Here is an 18,832-nt window from a genome sequence, read left to right as displayed (position 1 = left end):
CAGTCTTGTCTGCCCTTACCTACCCCATCTTCCTGATTCCCTCCTATCCAATACCAAATGAGGCCACCTTCCCACTGGACAGTGAAGAACATGTTTTGGAAAGGCTTATGGATTAGACGCAGGTCTACAAAGACGAGAGAAAGGTTGTCCCTATTTCTTCTTCCTGGACCCCTCAGCAAGGAAGGAAAGAGCACCCCAAACCCCTGAATCAGAGCATTTAGAGGTAAAAGAGAATGGTGAACTATTTTTTTCAGTTAACAAGCACTGATTTTCCCTCCCTTGAACTACCCTCCCCTTAGGAAAAAACAAAACAAAACAAAACATGCACAGCAAGTATGCATAGTCAAGAAAAACAGACCGCCATATTGACCGTGTCCAAAAGTGGAGGTCTCATTCTGCGTTCTGAGTCCGTCACCTGTCTGTCAGGGTTACTGTTCTTGGTCCGCTTTTTCTTCTGGTTCTTCTCCCTTTTCTCTGCATCAGTTCACACAAACCTTCCTGCATTTCTTAGAGATCTCTTATCCAACTCCAGTTCAATCCACTCCAATTTCTCAAGAGCAGTTGAATGTGTTGGACTTGAACTGAAAAGTGTTGGATTTGGGCTGGAAGATCTGACTTTCAATTCCAGCTCTGACCTTGATGACCTGGGAATTTTGGGAAATCACTTCACAGATTCACTGTTTGCACTTTAGTAATAAGGATGGGGGAGGGGGTGTGATTAGATGGTCCCTTTCAGTTCTAACTCTATGCTATGACCCAGGCTGGAGATAGAAAGTCTAATGAACACAAAAATATTTATTAAGTGGTTACAGAATTTGAGGAGAGAGAAAGTAACAGCAATTAAAAAATCAAAAAGGGTTCTCTAAAGGAAAGGGAACAAAGAGAGAGACAGAGGTCAGAAGGGAGAGCCTGGCAGGAAAGGGTAATAACATGCAAAAGTGTGGAGGCCAGAGATGAAGTGTTGAGTTTAGGAAACACTGAACAGGCCAATTTTTCTTGGACAGAAGGGATGAGAGGGGGGCTAATGCGCAATAAAGGTGGAAGGACAGGCTGGACCCAGATTGTCAAGGCCTTCAAATGACCAGCAAGCTGAAGCCACTGGAAGGGAGAATGGCCCTAAATCTGTGGCCTTCAGGTCTAAGGTGAAAGGATTCAACAAAACAAAACAAAAAACCTTGACGTTTTTGTGTAAAATGAATCCGTTATTTTAGGGGAGAGAACTGAGGAGAAGGGATTTGCCAAAGGTTCCACAGTGAGCAGGTACAAAGACTGGATTCGCATCCAGCTCTCCTGACTCCCAGTCCAGTACACTAGGATTCCTCCTTTCTGGAGCTCCAGACAACTGAACTTCTCTATCATAAGTGATGACCACATTCATACAGACTTTCTGGATTTCTGGGTTACAAAGCCCCTTCTATCCAACCTGGCTGGATCCTTACACCAGTCCTGTGAAATCTGATGAACAGGTTTTAGTAGCTCCATTTTGCAAATGAGGAAACTGAGGCTGAAAGAAGATCCTATAGCTAATAAATGCCAAAACTGGGATTCTGTATCTGGAGGATCTTTTCACCATGTAGGAATACGAAGCAACTTGGAACTTGTGTGTCTAGAGATTTTTTCCTGGATTCATTCCTAGTTTGAAGAAAATGGTCTAGGTCATAGAAACAGCTGATGAAGCAGTGGTTGGAGCACTAGGGCCTGGAGTCAGGAAGATCTGAGTTCAAATCTAGCCTTAGATGCTTACTAGCTGTGTGACCTTGAGTAAGTCACTTACCCTTAATGTCTTCAAGTGTGAAATGGGAATGATAATATTGTTGTGAGAATCAAATGAGATAATTTTTATAAAAAATATTTAGCATATAAATAAATGCTTATTCCCTTTGGGGTGGAAGATATAGACCTTATAGAACTTAAAGAACCATGACCTGCTTTTCCAATTATCTTATTGATATTTGCTACCTTTTAATTAGCTTGGTTTTGTCTAATTGTTTCCACTGGGACTGACTTGAAATACTGGTGCTACCACCTGGTGAATGAATCACGGTGGCTGTAAATAGGATTCTTTTCCTTTTCTGTCTTTATATCCCAGCCTAGTGGGCACAGTGGATAGAGTCTGGTACTGGAGTCAGGAAGACCTGAGCTCAAATCTGGCTTCAGACACTTACTAGCTATGTGACCCTGTTTGCCTCAGTTTCCTTATCTGTCAAATGAACTGGAAAAGGAAATGGTAAAGCTACTCCAGTATCTTTGCCAGGAAAACCCTAAATGGGGTCACAAAGAGTCAAACATGACTGAATAATAACAACACCAGACCCAGTCTAGCATCTAACCAGCATGGATAGGCTCATAGGATGAATTTAGAACTAAGCTGGGGACAACTGAGAAAAATCAGGTAGCTCACGGAATCATAATTTTTTACAAGCAAATCTTTGAGATAATTTTCATACATAGTCAAGCCTTTTGGTGAAGAACATAGTTTAAAATGTATTTTTATTTATTTCAGTAAAATTTTCCCAATTGTCTGTAAAAATTTTTAACATTCATTTCTAAAAATCTTGAGTTCAAAATTCTCTTCCTTCCTCTCACCCCTTGAGAAGGCAGGCAATATAATATTGATTATGCACATGAAGTCATACAAAGCATATTTTTAAAATATATTACTTTATCACAAGAGTATGAAGAATGAAGAAATGTTGAATGACTATTTTTACTTTTATAAAAAAACTGTTCAGATTCATTATGGAGCAAGATTAAAAGAAAGTGTACATGTAGGATGATATGTAGTACCTTATTTAAACTATCATAGTCATAAGATCTTAGGGTGACCATCTTATATAATCATCCCTTAATACTTGAAGGATTTCTAATTTTATCAACACAGGTATCTTTACCATTGGTATGGATGTCAGTCATTCCCTACCTTACTAGATAGTTTTCAAGATTCTGGGGCACAGTGGTAGAGCACCCAAACTGGAGTCAGGAGGACCTGAGTTCAAATCTGGCCTCAGACACTTACTAGTTGTGTGACCCTACGTAAGTCACTTAGCTCTGACTGACTCAAAAAAAAAAAAAAAGGACTCAATTATCCTGTGATCAACCTCAAGTTCCAAAGTCAAGCCTCTCTGAATTGAGCTAGACTGGTTTTTGCATCGTCCATGACTGGAGTCCCAGCTTGATTAGACCTGCTAGGGATCAGACTCAACAAGGACAAAATGCAGGTATCGAGAGTTACTTTCACACCACTTTTCCTGCATGTAGCTTTGTAATTGAAACTCATTGCTAAATTCTGTAACTTTTACTTAGCTGTAGATAAAGGTTATTAGCTGTTTTTTTTTCTCTTTCATTTTCTTTCTCTCTCACACACATATTCAGCATTTAGATGTGTGCACTCAGATATTATTCCATCAGCATCCCCTTTTCCCTTTTCTTGTCACTGTGTTTTCTTCTCTCTCCCCACCCCTCCAGCCATTTCAATCTTTCCATCAGTCTCCCACAGCACAGAGGAAGCAGCTTTGCTTGGAGAGTCAGAACACCTGGGTTGAATCCCACCTCTCACATAAATGATCTGTGTGAACTTGGGCAAATCCCTTTACCTCTCTGGAACTTATTTTACTCATCAGTAAGATGGGAAGAGGAGAAGGAGGGTTTGGATGGATGATGACAATGGCTGACATTCGTATAGTATTAGACATGATTTTACTTGATCCTCATAACAAGCTTGTGAGGTAGGTGCTGTTATCACCCCAACTTCACTGATGAAGAAACTGAGGCAAATAGGGTTAAGTGATTTGCCCAGGGTCACACAGCTAGTAAGTGTCTGAAGTGGGATTCAAACCTTCTTGACTCCTAAGAGCAGCGTTCTAACTGCTCCATGATGATGCCTCTGTTTAGGGTAACTCAAAGGGTCTAAAATCCAGCTCTAAAATCCCATGAGTCCCTCCTCCTCTTCTCTTTCTTCCTCCCTTCTCCCCTCTCCCCTCCTCTTTCTGAACCATGGAATCCTCTGGCAGGTTTTGGCTGTTGCTGAACAGGCATGGAGGCTTCCTCTGTGCCAGACACACTCCCTGCCCAGGCATGTGGGTGCTTAATAAGTACATTTTCTTTATGACAGATAGACTGGACGCAGCCCTCAGGGATAGGCAGGAGGTCAGAAAGGGGAAGCGGAGGTGAGGGACAGAGATTCTAGGACTCTTGTCAAGTCCCTGAGGTCCATGAAAGGCAAGACTATTATCTGAGAGGAGACGTTGGAACTCTCTCTCCCTACTATCCCATTCTCTTTCTCTGTTCCCACCATTTCTTCTTGCCTAAAGGATGGGGCTGACCCAGTGACATCACAGCCTGTTGCCATGGGAACACCTGTTGCTCCCCTCCCCCCACCTCCAACCACCTCCTGCCTGGGAGATGAAGGGAGAGAGGAATTCGTATTTAAGCTAGCTTGCTGGGGAGCCTCCAGCTTCAGTGGCATTACTTCCAGACCCCTTTCTCCTGGGAGAAAGGAGGGATGGGGAGGAAGAAGGAAGCAGTGAAGAAAAGTTCCTGAGCTTTGAGATCCCCAGAGCCTAAATGAAAATTCCCCCAGAATTGGGAGTCGGGAGAGGCAGGATGGCGTAGTGGGCAGAACACTGGCTCTGACAGCAGAGGACATGTGTCCAATCCAGCTTCGTGTGCTTACTGTCTCTAAGACCTTCCGAGACTTTAGTTTCCTCGTCTGTAAAATGAAGGGGTCAAACTCAGTGGCCCCTGAAGTCGCATAAAAGATCTTCTATGATCCTATATGACCTGATGGTCCAGTCCTGGCTTGAGCACCGACTGACTCACTGGGTGACTACTGGGCAAGTCATTTTCTTTCCCGGGCCTCAGTTTCTTGCCCTGTAAAACAGGGCAGTTGGACTAGAATTGACCCCACCAGAGTTGAATTGATGACCTCAAAGTGCAATCGCAGCTCTGATGTTCTATGAGTCAGTGACCGAGGGGCATGAGGAGAGGAGGGAGGGGAGGAGGGAAGCGACAAAGCCTGCCAGGGTTTCCAGAAACCAAGCAGACTTATAAAAAGAGGGACATATGTTTAATCCTCACCCCTCCCATGAAAAGCCTTGCAAAGCCACAACCTTCACCCTAGAGCCCATGGCCTCCGCAGGAAGTCTGTGGCCCTTTTGTGATTCCCACTCCCCCAGATGCAGGGACTGATGGATGGCAGGAGGGCGGCATAAATACTTGGCTCCTCTTTTTACATCCTTCCCAAGCACCTGCCTCTCTTCTGGAGAAGGGAGGTCCAGGGAGAAGGACACAGCATTATAAGAGCCCCAAGGGATGCTGGTCTCACCCCTTGATCTTTTTTTCCCAGGCAGGTAGTGGACAGCGTTGGTCTTGGAATCAGGAACACTCACGTTCAAATCTCACATCTCACGTGGCTGAGTTCTTCACTTTCCTCAGTCTCAATTTCTTTTACTGCAAAATGAGAATAGTGATATCCATAGGACCTACCTCATAAGATTGTCCTACCACTCAAATGAGTGTGTGTGTATAAAGATATGATATGAATTATTTACATAAAAACACATATATGTGTACATATATAAATTTTAACATATTAAACATTTATCCCAATTTTGCATGTTTGCTTGGTTTCTGGAATGAAACCTGACACTTATGTAACACTTTAAATTTTGTATACGCACATTATGTATGTAATATACATACATATGAATATGTGCACATACATATATGTATACAAATATGCATGTATACACACATACATACATGTATATAGGCACATCTATCTATATACACACACTACTTTTTAACAGATAAGGGAACCAAGCCTCAGCAAAATTTTGTGATTTGCCCAAGGACTCCCACGTAACAAGTAGGGACAGAGATTTAGTGTTGGAACTTTAGAAATTATCTACTCCAACCTCATTTTACAGATGGGGAAGCTGAGGCTTCGGAAGTGCAGTGACCCGCCAAGGACACAGCCAGAGTAAGTAGGATCATAGATACAGAGACAGCGGGGACTTCTGAACCCATATACTTCAATTTCCTTCTTTAACAGATGAGGAAACAGAGGAAGAAACAATGGTTCAGAGCTGAAAGGGGACTTCCTCAGAAGCATCTGATCCAACTTCATTTTATATATAAGGAAACTGAAAGGGGAAATGACTTGAATAAGGTCTCATCTAGGTAGCAGTAAGTGAAAAAGTCTGAATTGGAATCCACACGCCATGCCTCCAACTCCAGTGCTTTTTCTGGACTCAGGTTCCCTAACTCGTGAGTTATTTCACCATGCTGCTTCCTAGGACTCCCGTGCTCCCCATTCTAGGCTGGGAGAGGGGTACACTGCTTCTATTTTTCTTGCCCCATCCCCTGCCCCAAGACAGTGTTACTCTCCAGCTTGCTCCCCTCCTACAGAGAGCCTCTCAGCCTGGGCAAGCTGAGCAGGGGGCTCCCAGCCTGCTTTCTCTTGGAGTAATTAAAAGTGAAATCCTCCCCTCCGTGACCCCCGTGCTCCTGGCTCATGGTGATTTACACATGAAAGGAACACGCAGGGCAGGGACTTTCTCCCTTTCACATTCACAATGAAGCAGGCCCTATAAATAAAAGCTCTCTGAGAAACAAGAGTTTTCAAAAATGTCTTTGTGTGTGAGAGACAGAGAGAGAGAGAGAGAGAGAATGTGTGTGCTTACATGGGAGACTATGGGGCTGGGAGGAAGGGTGTGGAGGGAACGGGAGGGAGGGGGGAGGATGGAGGGGTGGCTACCATGGGCAGTCAGTCGCCATGAGGATGTTGCCTGGCTCAGTTCTTGGACAAGAACATGAATAATAATTAGCTCGTTTTATATGGTACCTTAAGGTTACAGAACACCTTCCACTTACATTATCTCCATATCTCACCAACTCTTATTTCTGTGTTTGCTTCCTCAGTCCCATCACAGGGCCTGGATCATAAAAGGTGCTCAATAAATACTTGGAAAGCAACCAAATGAAATGCAAATCTTATTATTATTCCCATTTTACAAAGGAGTCACTGAGATCTGAAAAAGTCCAGAAAAAGTCTATATAGTCATAGGTTTAGATCACGAAGAGAACTTAGAAGTTCTCCAATTCAATCCCATTTTACAGAGAAGGAAACTGAGGTGCAGAAAAGGAAAAGGTCATCTGGCTTCCCTTTACCTCTGCCTTCAGCCAGCTTGTAGATTATAATAGAGATTTAATCAGTCCCTCAAGAAGGATTTATTAAGCACCTAGTGTGTGTCAGGAGTGGTGCAATGGATGCATAAAGACAAAAGAGAACTAGTCCCTGCCATTAAGGAGGTTATATTTTATCAGGGAGACAAACAAAATAAATGCAGAAATACAGGATAATTGGGGAGGGGAAACACTGGAAGCAGGTGGGTGGTGAGAGTAACCCAGGGTCAGAATTCAGCGAGGCATATAAACCCATCAGTACATTTGATGGTTCTTCTTGTTCTGTTGTTTTCAGTCATGTCCAACTCTCTACAACCCTGTTTGGGTTTTTTTGGCAAAGACATTGGAGAGGTTTTGCTATTTTCCTCACCGGCTCATTTTACAGATGAGGAAACTGAGGCAAACAGGGTGAAGTGACTTGTCTAGGGTCACACATGTAACAAGTGTCTGAGGCTGGATTTGAACTCATAAAAATGAGGCTTTCTGACTCCAGGACTTGCATTCTATCCACTGTGCCACCTAGGGAGGAGGAAGAGGAGGAGGAGGAGGAGGAGGAGGAGGAGGAGGAGGAGGAGGAGGAGGAGGAGGAGGAGGAGGAGGAGGAGGAGGAGGAGGAGGAGGAGGAGGAGGAGGAGGAGGAGGAGGAGGAGGAGGAGGAGAGCTCTATGCACTATGGTGCCACCTAGCTGCCCAGATTTGAGGGTAGAAGACAGTATAGTATTGAGCTGATTAACTTCAGGGGTCAAGAGTTAGAGGGGACCTCAAAGGCCAACTAATTCCTTCTCATATTTTTAAATTAAATTTTATTTTTCTAATCAATGAAAATTCTCTTTCTCTTCCTCTCTCCCTATTCCCCATTGAGAAAGAAGGGAAAACAAAATTCTTGCTACAAACATGAATAATCAAGAAAAAGAAATACTGGAGTTGGCCACTTCCAAAAAAAAAGAAAAACCCAAAACTCCTCAGCCAGCCCTGTGAAGTCATCACCTCTGTGTGAGGAGGTGGGTAGCTTCCTTTCATGATGAGTCCTTGGTTACTGCGGCTGCTCGGTGCTGATCAGAGCACCTAAATTTTTAAAAGTAGTTTGTTGTTACAATGTCGTTGTTATTGTATCTAAAGTCCTTCTAGTTCTACTCACATAACTCAACAGCCCTTGAAACAAGTTCCCATATATCTCTGAAACTAATCCTTCCTTCCTTCCTTCCTTCCTTCCTTCTTTCTTTTCTGCCTTCCTTCCCTCCTTTCTTTTTTCTTTCTTTCTTTCCTTCATCCTTCCTTTCTGGAGACCTGGTTAAAATTTTATTTTATTTGTGGAACCCCTCACTTTTTTGTACAACACAGTAATATTCAGTCACACTCATATACCTTAACTTACTCAGCCATTCTCCAATTAATAGACTCTCCCTCAGTTTCCAATTCTTTGACCCTACAAAAAGAGCTGCTATAAGTACTTTTGCACTGGAGGGTCTTTTTCCTTTCTTTGATCTCTTTGGTCACCTCCCCCCACTCTTATTTTGAAAATGAAGAAAATGGTGACTTGCCTTAACTTGTTAAAACGCTTACTCTTCACCTATGTAGCAAGCATTTAGGGACAGAATTTGAACCCAGGTCCCAATTCCAGAGCCAACATGCTTTCCACTATACCAGAAGGGTTTAGCATAAAAAAGAATAAGATGTTGGTTTGTGGGTTCAGGAAATGAAGTGAAAGGGTGAAAAAAAGATGTGAGAATGAAAGTGTGGGGGGAATGAATAAGTAGTGGGGCTAATGTCAGCAGATGTGTTGGGCTGCTTGGAATTTTGAGATTAGATGAAGCCTGGCCGTTAAGATAGTGAATGGGAAAAAGAATGACGATGTGTGTGTGTGTGTGTGTGTGTGTGTGTGCGCGTGTGTGTGTGTGTGTGCGCGTGCTCTCAATAAGTGAATGATAAGGGCCATCTAAAGAAAGGATCTCTCCTGAGAAAGCTGAGGCTGGGGCCCCAGAGGGAGTAGAGGGAGTGCCAATGGCTTAACCAGCCAGCCCTTAGGAGGAGGATGTTCAGTTAGAGCGAGATGCTTCCAAGCTCCACCCACCCTTCCCCGCTTACCCCCAAAGCACCCCAAAGGAATAACCCCCCAGTTACCTTTTCAGGGGCTTGGGAGGTGGAGGCGGAGAAGAACAGCCATCTCTGGAGACCAGGAAACACACAGTCAGGTAGGTCATGTAATGAGAGCTTTGCAGCTGCCCCTGGAGCTGCTACATGCCTGTTAGAGAACACATGCTGGGGCAAGGAAAAAAGAAAAAATCAGGCTAGTCCTCAGCAGGGAGGGGAAGCCCTGCACAGCTTCCCAGGATTTGAGCGATCTGAGAATTGCACATACTGGGGATCCCTTCAGTCTCTGTATTAGAATATTTGGAGATTTAGAGATGGCTAGGTGGTGCTGTGGGGAGACAGCTGAACGTGGAATTACAAAGACCTGAGTTCAAATCCTGATTCAGTCACTTATCTAGCTCTGCAGTCCTGGGCAAATCACTTAGCCTCTGTTTTGCCTGTTTCCTCATCAGTACAATGGGACTAATAGTAGGACTTGATGAATAGGGTTGTAGTGAGCATCCAATGACTACATGTATAAACCTTTAAGGCTATATAATTGTTAGTTATTCTTATTAGCATAGCTGGAAGAGACCTCCAGGTTTAAATCACTCCTCTCACTCGGGACGTCACTTAAACTCTCTGGGTGTTGGTTTCCTCCTCTAAGAGGAGAGGATTGGATTGGAAAGTCTCCAAAATTCCTTTCTTCCAAGTCTGAATCTTTGTTGTTGAGTCGTTTTTCAGTCAAGTTCAGCTCTTTGTGACCCCGTTTGGCGTTTTCTTGGCAAGGATACAGGAATGGTTTGCCATTTCCTTCTCCAGTTCCTTGTACAGATGAGTAACTGAGGCAAACAGGGTGAAGTGACTTGCCCAGCGTCACACAGCTAGGAAGTGTCCGAGGCCAGATTTGAACTCAAGAACATAGTTGAGTCTTCTTGAGTCTGGGTCCCGTGCTCTATGCACTATGGCGCCACCTAGTTGCCCTGGATCTATGACTCATGCTCCGATTTCAGAAGAGATTGACAGAGAGTATAGGATTAGAGATGGAAAACTGAAAGGGGCCTTAATCTCATTTTACAGATGAGGAAACTGAGGCCCATGGGGCAAAGACACTTGCCCAAGGCATACAAGTAAGTAACAGAGCCAGGATTTGAAACAAGGTTCACTTGCTACAAATCTGGTGCCACAATATCATGTCACTTGTTATTCTACAGGAACTTTTGGCTAATGGTGTTTTTCAAGGGAATCCTGAGTCACAGAGTCAAGACCCTAGTGGAGTCTTGGACAAATGGCCAGTGTTGGGAAAGAAAGAATAAGAAATCAAAATTCTATGGGAACGAGATGGGATACCTGTCATCCCTGTTTGCCTATGGGAACGAGATGGGATACCTGTCATCCCTGTTTGCCATTGATGTGAGACCTTCCTTTTCAGTAAGCTTAGTGAAGATGAGCTTACATCCTAATGCTCTCCCTTGATTACAAAAAAGCAATCATTTTCTCCACCTGGGCAATGTTCCATGGAAGATCAGATATGAAAAAACAATAGAACAATAGGAACTTGACCCAGAGTGGTTTCTACTTCATGGAAAAAGACAAGAACAAGATAATTATAACAGATGCTGGTTGATTTATATACAGTCTTTTAAGATTTGCAAAATATTCCACATCTATCTTCCATTAGTGAGAGGCAGACTGGTATAGTGGACAGAGAACTGCCTTTACAGCCACAAAGACCTGGGTTCAAATACTGTCTCTGATACACACTGGCTGTGTGACCATGGAAAAATCATTTAACCTCTAAGTACTAAAGACCAGGGGTGTCAGACTCAGATTGTGGTGGCAAACCCACTAAATTGTGGGCTAATATTGACTTAGATAACCACATATTAACATCATCTATGTTCTGTTGTATTTAGCTAAATATTTTATTATTTATAATTATATTATATATTATATAATAATATCTAATTATTTAGTTAAATATTTCCAAATTGTATTTCTTTTCCTTTTTTTGGTGGCAATCAGGGTTAAGTGACTTGCCTAGGGTCACACAGCTAGTACGTGTCTGAGTTTGAACTCAGGTTCTCCTGACTCTAGGGTTGGTGCTCAACCCACTGAGCCATGTCACATAGCTATAAATTTCAATGCACTTTGGAAGTGTTAGGAACCACTTGTCTGGCTCCTCTCCTCTAGAGCTGCATAAGATTATAAGATGGTAGAGAAAATACTGAACTATATTGGTAGAGGAAGTTCCCTACGTAGCTCCAGGTTCTATTCCTTTCTCATTTGGACCTTACAATAATACATTGATTTGTAAGGTCCTTTACTGTTTCAAAACACTTCCAGATAAACGATCTCATTTGATCCAGACAATTGCCCCCCTTGAAGTAGGCAGTGCAGGTACGTTGCTATTGCTGAGTTGCTTTTCAGTTGTGACTGACTCTCTGTGACCCTATTTGGGGTTTTCTTGGAAGAGATACTGGAGTGGTTTGCCCTTTTCTTCTTCAGTTTATTTTACAGACAAGGAAACTGATGCGAACAAGCTTAAGTGACTTGCCCAGGGTCACAGACCTAGTAAGTGTCTGAGGCTGAATTTGAACTCAGATCTTGCGGACTCCATGCCTGACACTCTATCTACTATGCCACCTAGCTGCCCAGTACAGGTATTAGGAACCCCATTTTTGCAGACAAGGAAACTAAGGCTCAGAGAGGGGATTTAATTTACCCAAGAGCCAGGCATCAAGAAAAAAGCAACAGAAGAGAGAACAGAAAATCAGATTTTCTGAAGTTGGGCCAGAATTCGGTTCTGCATCTGATTTCCAGTTCAAGGCCCATTGAACAACCAATACACTAACCCATCCTCTCATTGTCAAACCTATTAATCAGAGGCCTGAATTCATGTCCATTGTCAGATCTAATAATTTGACTTTTGAACTAAGCCCTGGTATCTTGAGTGGGGTCATTTTGGCCAGAATTATCTAGGAATATAGTGTGTGTGTGTATTTTATATGTGTGCGTGTATATGTATGTATGTGCATACGCACACATATGTGTAGATATGTATTGCATGTCATGTATATATGTAATGTGTATATTTATATGTATATATTTTATATATGTGTGTGTATATTATATCTATATAAAAATCATCTTTTTTGATGGATCACTGGGTTTTCTAGACTTTCCCTGCTGTATATATAGCTACACATCACTTATGCCCCTGAGCCACACGACAGGATTCTCAGTGTAACCATATCTTGGAAGGCTGAAGTCATTTTAGAATGGACCTTAGTGTTTATTCACACATGAACACAAACATATACACATACATATAAAGTTGAATTGAAGGATTTGTGTTTCATGGTGGGGACCTAGACTGTCAACATTTCTACAAAGAGACTACTATAATCAGGACACAGAGTCTTACTTTAGGTACCAAATAATTATCCTGTTTAATAGAAGGTTAAACAGGGATCTGATTCATGTATTTTAAAGTTAATTTTCTCTGCTATGGTCATTAGAGTTTGTTAAACAACAAACATTTCAATAAGTATTTACTAAGTGTAGATTATGTTGCAGGCACTGTGCTGGATGCTAGGGAAGGAGCAGTTCAAATACCCAACAGTCCCTGACCTCAAGAAACTTACCGGTACTTAGGGGCATACAGTATGTACACAGAGAAGAAAATATAAGGTAATTGAAGGGGGAGAAAGTACTAACCAGTGGGAACAGGGAATGATTCAAGGAAAAGATGAATGAATGATTGAATGAATGAATGAATGAATTGAGAACTTCATTTTTAAGTGTTTACTATTTACAGAGCACTGGAAGTCACATTCTTTTTAGAATGAGTTTATTATTAATTAACAAGTATTAATTTTCTCTGATTCTTCCTTTTCCTCCTCCCCCCACTCACCACCTTATAATATAAGCACAATTAAGCAAAATACATGCCCCCATGGGTCGTGTCCAAAAATGTGTTTCATTCTGTTTTGTCCATGAATTCTCTCCTGTTCTAATTACAGGAGACCACACTTAGGGGGGACGGGGGGGCACTATTCTTCCTGGGATTCTTGGGCTCAGTGTCTTGAACTGTCTCGACCATGATTGGAGGGAAGGTAAGGGTGCTGTTTTGACCCACCTGGCACATGCTGTCTTCTGCCTCAAAGTGCCTTGTTGCTTCAGCTAGACTGGCTTGCCTAGTCCCATCAGGGACAGTTGGTTTAAAATTGGGGGTGGGGGGTTGGCAGAGGTGTCAGGGATAATGGGCCCCTTCTCTACAGGGTTTGCTCCCCTGCCTGCTGTCTGTGGGGGCCAAGTTGGAAGCAAGGTTTGTAAGGTCTGAGGGTGGGGGGAGGTTCCCAGATTCCTGTTGGGGTCTTGGGTAAATGAGGGTTTGGAGACAAAGATTTGGGGCAGTCTGTGCTTTGGGGCAAATTTATTGTCTTTGCTGACCTTTTTATGTGGAATTGAGATATTCAAAACCTCTGACTCTCTTCCAAGGTGTGGGATGCTTCATCTATACCTGAAAGCATCTTGATCTTATGTTTCATTGTCCCTTATGACCTTCAACATTTCTGAAGTTGAAATGAGGCATATCTTTACATCTTCCCCTCAATGAAAAATTTGCAGTCCCTGAAAATCACTTGGGTTCAAAATAACATACAGATATCAATCAATAAACATTTATTAATCACCTATTATGTGACAGCATTTCTAGTAGCTCATGTAGTTGAAACAGGTTCAGTACAAAGTATTATACACCCTATACATAACATTCATCATGTACAAAGCGGAGTTACTTGAAAAGGTACTAAAACTTTGGGATACCTGTATTTTTGGACATAACCAATGTAGGAATTTGTTTTTCTTGACTGTCATATTTGTTATAAGGGGTCTTTTTCTTCTTTTTCAATGGGGAGGAAATAAATGTTTGTTAATTGGAAACAAATCTCTTTATTTTTATTATAATTCTATACTTTGGTCAGAAATAAGTCTGGCTAGGAGGCTATAGGCTAAGAGGCATTTTTTTTCACATAAGAGCTTCGTACTTGTAACTTTCTAGATGCTATTTGGTTAGGATTGTGCATAACCACTTGAATGTGGCTTGTTTTCTTACTGTTTCCTTCCAAAGGCAAAAATGTCTTCAGTTCTTTCACAACTGTGACTAATATGGAAATATATTTTACACGATAGCAAATGTATGAATGATATCTAACTAGCTACCATTTTCTGAAGAGAGGAGAAGAGGGAGGGAGGGAGGTAGAAAAATGTGGAACTCAAAATCTTGTGAAAATGAAGGCTTTTGAAAAAATGTTCTTGACGTGTAACTGGGGGAAAAATAAAATACTATTAAAAGACAAAAAATGTCTTTGGATAGTTTTGTCAATGTACATTTTGCTGTTCCTTGAATAAGATACTCTATCTACCTCCTGACTCTGGGCATTTGCATTGGTGGTTCCATGCCTGGAATTCTCTCCCTCCTCATTTCATTGCCCAGCTTCCTTAAGTCCCAGCTAAAATCCCAGGAAGCCTTCTGCAATCCCCCTCTTAATTCTAGTGCCTTTCCTCCACTAATTATCTCTAATTTGTTCTGTCTGTATCTTGTTTGTACATAGTCATTAGTGTGTTTTTTCCCCCATTAAACTGGGAGCTCCCCAAGGATGGGGACTGACTTTTGCCTTTTTTTTTTTTTTTGTACAGTGCCTGGTTCGTGGCAGGTGCTTAATAAATGGTTATTGACTTACAGAAGCTCGAGCAGTTTGCAGGTACTTACACTCTCCTAGGATGCAGCAGGAGTTAATCCCACTGTCTTTTAGACATGAGAACAAGGACCATACTTCTTAAATATGTCTTCTACCCTCTGAGGTCAGTGAAATCTTGTTCTCTCTAGTTTAAGACTCTTCTCTTGATCTAGATGCCCAAAGACATAGTGCAGTGCCTTCAGGGTCATAGCATGAAAGTCTTGGAGTAGCGTCAGTTTCTTCCTGGCACCATATTTGAGGTCAGTTACAATCCAGTAGAGTATGTCATTACATGGCTCCAAATTCTGTCACTGTCTTAATTTCCTCCAGGAAATAAAATTTGACGTCCTGAGAGGCAGTCCCTCTCTTTATTGCTTACAGGACTTCTTATATTCCTTCATCACACATTTGTTCCAGACCAATCAGCTAAGGACAACTGAGGTCAAGAGAACTGGTTTCATGCAACAAAATTCTCATATACTGGTGGTATCCCTTTGAATTGATGTCCCAAGTGCTCAACTATACTTTCATTTGATTACAAACCACCACTGGGTATCCCAGGTGTCTCTTCATGTCTTCTTGGAGTTTTACCATAAGTTCAATGCCATGATTCTACAGTATAAGGAATCTTTATCCATATTAGTCTTTCTTGACCAGTACCATGTGCTGAATTCACAGCTAGCTGGTGCTGTTAGTCAGCTCCATCAGGAAGCATCCAATGTAGGCATTGGTCAAAATATATTAATGGATTGTTGTCTATTCACAATTTATTGTGAAATCAACATTCTACTTCAGAGTCAAGAACTCTAAACCTCACTGCCAATGAATCTGGTGAAGGCAGTAGGTTTTTGGTGACCATCATTGTTTTGGGGACAGAACTGCTCCCAAGCCTTTCAAGCTAGCATTAGTATTTGGCATATAGGGTTTTCTCAGGTTTTCGCAGGCCAACACAAGTGCATGCTGAAGCAAATGCCTCTTTATGTCTTTAGGAAGCTATTCATTGCTTCCATATCAAGGGTCTTCAAATGGCTTCCATAGGTTTAAGCCATCTAACTTTTATTTTTTTTCTAAAATGATTATATTGTTGTCGAGTTGTTTCAGACCCTTTTGGGGGCTTTCTTGGCAAGGGTACTAGAGTGGTTTGCCATTTCCTTCTCCAGCCCATTTTACAGATGAGGAAATGGAAGCAGAGTTAAGTGATTTGCCCAGGATCACCCAGCCAATAAGTGTCTGAGGCCAGATTTGAACTCATGAAGATGAGTTTCTTGATTCCAAGCCCAGTGCTCTGTCCGTTGCACCACCAAAAGATGATGATGACGACGATGACGATGGTGGTGGTGATGATGATGATGACGATGAGGATGATGATGGTGATGATGACAAGGATGATGATGACAGCTATTTACATAGCACTTTAGGGTTTGCAAAATACTTTGCCAACATTATCTCATTTTTTCCTGACAAAAACTCTGGGAGATAGGAGATATTATTATCCCAATTTTGTGGATGAGAAAACTGAGTCAGACAGAGATTAGGTTACATGTCCAGGGTCATGCAGCTAATGTTTGTGGCTGAATTTTGAACTCAGGCTTTCCTGAAACCAGGTCCAGTAGGTTCTAATTACTGTACCTCTTAGCTGCCTGTTCTGCTTTAAACTATAAGTCTCTTTAGAGCCGGGATTGTTTTTTGCTTTTCTCTTTATATAAGTACTTAGCATAGTATTTGGCACATAGTAAGTGCTTAACAAAACAAGGATGCTTGTTGATTTGACTTGCTTCTGGTTCTTTCTAATTATAGATATTTTTGTGAGATCAGTGATCATTGAGAGAATTAGCAACAGCAGTCTAATTCTTCACAAATTGTCATAGTAGCGATTGAATCCTTAAAAAACAAACAACTTTAACTTTCATGGGTTCTTTGGAGATGGTCTATTGAGAAATGCTAACCTTTTCTCCGGATTAGGACTCACTCCTTGCACCTTTGCTGTGTGACCCACTGACTGCAATGGAGACTCTGAAAAACTGGCCATTTGTCAATGAACAACCTCAGTCACCTATCTGTCCTTATGTTCATCTAGGGTCTTTTCAAAGACAGTAAGGTCCTCCAGGTCATCTGAGTATGCTAACACTTCCATTTTGTTCATATCCCCAGCTACCTTCTCCATAAGTTACTGAAAGGTGGCAGGCACTCCCGAGATCCCTTGAGACATCTACTCAAAATGGTAAAAATTCATCTGGGCAGATGAGAGCTATCTCCTCTTTGTCTTCTCCTACCTTTGGTATTAAGCACTATCCACTGTGTAAACCTCCATTGAGAACCTAGCAATCCAGCCAAAACATTTTGAATTTTTGGCATGGTGTCCTGGTATACTCTAGCCCTTTTATTGAAAGTTGACACTCCACACAATTTATATCTTCCTCCCAGTCTTCTTTCATGCCATTACTATAAGTAGTGTATATGGATGGCTGAGCTCTGTGATCCTGTTGATAATTTCAGAGAGCTTCCCTGTTAATGGTCTAGAGCCCATGAAGCGGATTCTGTGAATTTCTCCTGGGACACATCCTACTTTTGAATGGAAAACACCTTAGTCTTCTTACTAAGATGGTGCCTTATCCAGTCCTTAATTCTTCAGGCACCAGGGAGTCACCACAGTAATGTTTCTCTTGAACTGTTCCTACTTTGGAGAAGTCAGTACCTGATAGCAATTTTGCTTCTATCTTTGTGAATGCTTCTGCACAAGCTGTGGAGAAAGACAAAATGTTCAGTGACTGAATCCTGGAGTACATTGCTAATGTAACCCAAAACTCATAAGGCACTCCTTATAGATGGAGACAGATTACTCAACGTTCAGTTCTGGGAAGTAGAGCAAGCATCTCACTCAAGTCAGCTTTTTCTGAAGTCTTTCTCTCTGTGGGTACCTCTCCCTAAAGAGAATTTAACACTGAGTCTCCTCTCTCAAAGCTGGAGCCCAGAAGACCAGGATCTCTCTATCCCAAGCTCTGATCAACTTCTTTCTCCCCTCCCTCCTCCCCAACACAAAGTACTGTGTAATCAATCTCCACCAAATAGCATGCTCTTATGCAAATGAGTTTTGAGCCCCTGGTTACATTCAGATAATAGGTAGTATTAATATATCCCTTTAAGGTGTGCAAAGTGCTTGACAAATTGTCTCATTTGATTCTCACAACAACCCTAGGAGGTAGGCACTATTATTATCTTGAATAACCTGGCATTGGTCCTTAGCATATCAGAACCAAGGTATCTCCTTCCCTATGAACACCCACTACATCTTGGCAAACTATACCAAACTCACTCTATTGCAGCCTAAATATGGAGAGCCCTTGTCATTTAGACCATAGATTTCCAACTCTTTCATAGGATCAATGGAATTTTCTTCAAGCGTTTCTCCTAGGAATATTGGAACATAATGGTCACCTTGGAGCCTCTGTCCAGTAGAGTCATGTATCTTCAGCTTCCAAGCTTTACTTTCCGTCCTGTGCAGGGTGCTATGAGTCCAGTTGGGTACACAGGTATGAACACTGTAGCTATAATAGCCAAAAACAATGCACAACACTGAAGGAGACACAAGGTTTACATAAGACAGATCCCTGCCTTTCCTTGTCCTCAAAGACTTGCAGTGTGATAGGGAGATAAAACTTGACAGAATCTATAATATATAATAACAGTTTGATTTAATTTAACTTCTTTACTATGCACGCTTATTGCAGGTCAGGCACTCTTTTAGGTGCTAGAAACACAAAGACAAAAAAACCCCAAAAACCAAAAAGCCAGCTCCTGCCTTCAAGGAGCTTACATCCTTCCAGTACATTAAA

Source organism: Notamacropus eugenii, chromosome 4 (assembly GCF_028372415.1).
Source record: "Notamacropus eugenii isolate mMacEug1 chromosome 4, mMacEug1.pri_v2, whole genome shotgun sequence".
NCBI classification, from domain to species: domain Eukaryota; kingdom Metazoa; phylum Chordata; class Mammalia; order Diprotodontia; family Macropodidae; genus Notamacropus; species Notamacropus eugenii.
This window is presented reverse-complemented; position numbering follows the sequence as displayed.